The sequence below is a fragment of the Leopardus geoffroyi genome, chromosome C3 (assembly GCF_018350155.1).
Source record: "Leopardus geoffroyi isolate Oge1 chromosome C3, O.geoffroyi_Oge1_pat1.0, whole genome shotgun sequence".
Lineage (NCBI taxonomy): Eukaryota > Metazoa > Chordata > Mammalia > Carnivora > Felidae > Leopardus > Leopardus geoffroyi.
Window position 1 is genome coordinate 105,201,792 of NC_059338.1, and position 4,822 is coordinate 105,206,613.

Genomic DNA, 4,822 nt, shown 5'->3' on the forward strand with positions numbered 1-4,822 from the left:
CTTCTTTTTGCCTCATCAGTATTCACCTTTTCTGCAGCACCCTTTCTTTCCTGGGGGGGACGAAGCTCTTCTGATGTGTGTTAAAGGACACCAGTGACAATTACTCACATGAGCTTTTATATGTGACTTTCAATGCCTTCATTATGATTATTCTGTTCTTCCCATGGGCTCTTGTCAGAAAGTGGTTTGAAATGCATAAAATGAAATACAAAGGAAACCAACTGTATTGAAATACTGCTCTCAAAATATATTTTGAAATGTGAAATAGTAACGTGTTCTTCTTTATTGATATATCAGAAAACAAGACCTAGAGGCATATCTAATAGTTTTCTTAATTTGAAAATATCCTGAGCATCAGTGATATCTCGAAATATTCATAGCGACCGTAACGTCATACAAAAATACCTATGATTCTGGGGCGCCTGGGTGGCTTGGTCGGTTAAGCATCCGACTTTGGCTCAGGTCATGATCTCACGGTCCGTGAGTTCGAGCCCCGCGTCGGGCTCTGTGCTGACAGCTCAGAGCCTGGAGCCTGTTTCCGATTCTGTGTCTCCCTCTCTCTCTGCCCCTCCCCTGTTCATGCTCTGTCTCTCTCTGTCTCAAAAATAAATAAACGTTAAAAAAAAAAAAAAAATACCTATGATTTCTATTGGTGACGAAGTCTTAGGTGGTGCTAAGGTGTGTTGACTACATTCATAATTAAAATTTCAGTTAGGTGAGAATGCAGATATAATTTAATATAATTTTTTTCTTCATCCAAGTTCACGGACCCCCTGAATTCAAGGTCCTTGGGCCTTGGATCCTGATTAAGAAATCTTGCCTTCATCAAATGATTTGATTAATTGTGGAAATTTAGTCACTGTGGCTGGCCAGTGCAGGCTTTTCCTACACAAATAGAGTGTGTTTGAGTTTTTTAGCCACGAGTCTCTGAAAGTCACCCACCACATTGCCTGGCGGTTAGTAAGGGATTACAAACGTTTTGGAAGGCTTCTCTTCCTTGGGTGTTTATTTGTTTTATGTCCCCTGGAGACTTCACGTGTTCTGGTAATGCCCCCAGGCCTTCCCATCCCCCTCCTATCTCTCTGTGGAATCTTCATTGGCTCCCAGGCCCTTACTGGGCCAGGCCCCCTTGCCCCTCCCCCATCCAGCTTGCCTGGGTCCGTTCCCTTCCCTCCCCTTGGGCTTCTACTTTCCACTGTGTCCCCTAAAAAGCTCCTGTCCCCTCTGGGAGTTCCCGGTTGTGTTTTCCAGTTTGCCAACAAATGCTTACAAAATCCTTCAGAGGTCTCGTCCCGTGAGAGATACTGAAAAATACCATTTCTCTTGCCCCACTGATCAGTCAGCTTTGGACAACACTTTTTTCACCCTGTAGTCACAGGCATTAGTGATAGACACGTCAGCAAGTTATTTGGCTGAAGCCTCAGGGCTCACCAAAGCACTGACCTGGCCTGCTTCTCTCTAATTGAGTGCCAAGCCCCCAACCCACACCCACATTAAAATAAGCAGTTGATATCCGAGAAAGAGAGAGAGAGAGAATTTTCCATGTTTACACAGAAGGAAATTTAGACAAAAGAGGCTCAATAACATGTCTAAAATCAAGAATAATGACAATAATAGATTATATTCTTGTATTAATAAGTATCGACACAATAATAATAATATTATTATTTCAGAGTCAGTGGTTTTTCACTTCTATTCCCTGGACCCAGATTTTGAGACAAGGAATATTCATAGGAAAATGATGTATTAGGGAGTGTTCCCAGGAAAAACCATTAGGGGAATAAGGAAGTGGGGCAGGGAAGAAAAGAGGACCAAGTAAGGCTGTGACACCAAGCTGAGGTGACTTGGGGAGGGGTAGCTCACACCTCAAGAGTTGTCCCACCCAAGGGCAGGGATGGGAACATTCGTATCCCCATTTCTGCCTGTGGTCCATTATGGACTACAGGTTGTGGAGGGGGATAATCGCCAGGGAGACCCGGCTTTCTGCAGCACAGGTAAAGCAGGCTACGGCAGAGATGGGGTGGCTGGTGGCAGAAAGCACACCCAGTGTCAGGGCACACTGACAGCATCTACTGAGGGGACCTCAAGAAAGGAGCAGCCTTATAAAAGGAAACAACATATAGGGCACCGGGGTGGCTCGGTCAGTTAAGCGTCTGATTTCCATTCACGGCATGATCTGAGGGTTCGTGAGATCAAGCCCCATGTCGGGTTCTGGGTTGACAGCACAGAGCCTGCTTGGGATTCTCTCCACCCACCCCACCCCTGCTTTGCCTTTCCCCTGCTCTCTCTCTCTCTCTCAAAATAAATAAACTTAAAAAGAAAGGGGGGGGGGGGAAACAACAACAATATAGCTCTGACTTTGTTGTGTTCTATCTGTATAGATAACATTCCCTGCTGGAGAACAAGCACCAGGAAGAGAGCAGCAAACACTGTTCTTCGAGTCAGGAGGCCTGGGTTTCAGTCAGGGTTTGGGCCGCAGCGTGACCCTGGGGGAGTCGGTCAGTCCCGCTGGCCCTCAGCTTCCCCTCCGGACCCCGTGCAACGTCAGAGGCAACAATGGAGATGCCAAGTAAACACTTGTGGGTCGACTAAAATGGTAGTATTTCAGCACCGTAGGAATTTAGGTCGTGGCTAACCTCCAAGCTCCCTCCCTGCTGGGTCTTTAGCACGAGGCCGCCTCCCGGTTTCCATGTTTCTGTCATTCTTCTAGGGGGAGTTTGCTTTCGTATATGTGATTCAGCTCTTCCGAGGGAACCCGTGACAGTCATGTGAGATGTGTTTAATTTTGTACGGTTTAATTGTACATTAGCCACAGGGTCTGCTAGATGACTCTGCTTTTCCGAGGAAAACTTTTTCAAGGTTTTTTTTTTTTTTTTCTAGGAGACCGAAAAGAGGGAAACATCAGTGACTATTGCCTTTGTAAATATCCATGTCGGAATAGAGAAATCACATAGAGTGGCTTTTTGTCCAAAACAGGTGAATAAATGACTCTTTTTTTTGTTTGTTTCTTTCATTCTCAGGATGAGATTTACACTGTCAGACTTGTACTCCAGTTTTGTGGTATTCTACAATCAAGTCACAACTAGAATGAACGTTGTCAATGCCGTTATATGAGGCAGAATCGGAGTGAGGAAGGCAACTCCCGTGATCTGGTAGACACAGAGGGGTGCCGCCCAGATCCCCCTTCAAGGAGGTATGTGCTGTCTGGCTGGGGGGGGGGGGGGAGTGCAGTCAGCAAACAGCCCGGCCTTCAGCTCCTTCTTGGTGGGTCTCAGCTGCCTAAACAGCTTCGTGCAAGGTCATGCCCTTCCCAGGAAAGCCCGAGTCCAGTGGCTGAGGAAAGTGGGGGGGTATTAAAGCCTAACTGTCTTGACCTAACTGGGGAAAGCATGACAATAAATGCTTGCTCCAGATTGTCCTGTTGGGTTGCTGAAGCCTTTGTTGGGTGGATGTAACAGTTAACTTCTTCCCCAAAGCAGTCCTGCTTCCTCTCACATCCTTTTACGGGTGTTCATCTCTGACAACCATCTTGCACCCCAGACTTCCAGAGACTCTAACCTGCGGCCATCGGTGCTGGGCGTGGTCCCAGAAAGCAGGGGACAAAGTGAGGGTTTGAAAGTGGATCACACACCACCAGGCTGGCCGTGAGGCCCCCATCGCTGGTGGTAAGTAGAGTCCAGATGCTGCTAGCGCCGGCGGCCATTCAATTGTTACATCTCCCAGGGCGGGGGGCTGGGGGGTGGGGGGTGATTTGGGCACGAGTACCAGGAGAAGCCAATGCACTAGTGGGTGCGATGTATCAGGTATTTGAAACTTGGAAGGAAAAGGTAGATATAAGGATAATTGGATTGGGTGGCTATGGCTAAGTCCCACGGATGGCTACAGAAACTTAAGGAACAGCCGAGGGTGAAAACCATGTATGAAATCCAGGCGTGAACGCCAGAAGGCTCACTGGATATTCACAGATGCGCCTTCAGACCTGCAATGGTGGGAGAAGAAAAAATTTTGGACTCTTCCAGCTAAGAGACTGGACTTCATAAAAAATTAAAGCAGGCCCATGTCAAGAGAGGGGACTAGGTCAGAAAAACCTTTAGTCCTAACAGACGGAATGGAGACATCTTGGTGGATGTCCCCAAAGATTTTGACATCTCACTGTCTGAACTTCCTAGGCCGTTGGCCACCCGAGAACTGGCATGATGGGCACATGAATGGAGAGGCCACCGTGACAGAGATGGAGGCTGAGAATATTTCCAAGGGCACATAAAGGCAGTTCTTGCCTTGCACAGTAGTGCGGGATGGTAAAAATGACCATGCACCCTGAAACCGTGCAGTGTTAATAATCAATGGGGAAGGGGCGCCCCGGGGGGCTCAGGCGGTTAAGCCCCTGACCTCAGCTCAGGTCATGATCTCATGGTTTGTGAGTTTGAGCCCTGCATGGGGCTCTCTGCTATCAGCACAGAGCCCACTTCGGATCCCGTGTCTCCCTCTCTCTGCCCCTCCCCAACCGTGCATGTGCATGCACGTGCACACAGGTGCGTGCCTGTGCACACGCGCACACACGCGCACATGTGCTTTCTCTTTCTTCTGTCAAAAATAAACATTTTAAAAAAATCAGTGGGGGGAAAATGATGATCATTCTGCGACTTTAAAAACGTTTTGTCAAAATATTAAAAACCGTTTTACTGTTGGTTATACATGTATAGGGAAACAAAAAAAAATAGTACGACTAATATTTTGTTAGTCAACTATGACTGAAAACATGAGAAAGTCTGGAAATTAGTGGTTTATTCCTGTATAAGTAAACTTAGCAACAAGAGTTTGG

At 47.0% G+C, this 4,822-nt stretch overlaps 1 long non-coding RNA gene across 3 annotated transcripts; it reads left to right on the plus strand.

Annotated features, from left to right (window-relative positions):
- The first annotated feature begins 2,692 nt into the window (after positions 1-2,692).
- LOC123585633 lies at positions 2,693-4,278 on the plus strand. Of its 3 annotated transcripts, none has more exons than XR_006706325.1 (4): positions 2,693-2,859; positions 3,021-3,193; positions 3,541-3,665; positions 4,170-4,278. It is a non-coding gene; the product is annotated as an uncharacterized LOC123585633 (long non-coding RNA). The 3 variants fall into 3 exon arrangements; XR_006706324.1 differs by having other exon boundaries at positions 2,695-2,976; positions 3,054-3,193; XR_006706323.1 differs by having other exon boundaries at positions 2,702-3,193.
- The last annotated feature ends 544 nt before the right edge of the window (positions 4,279-4,822 follow it).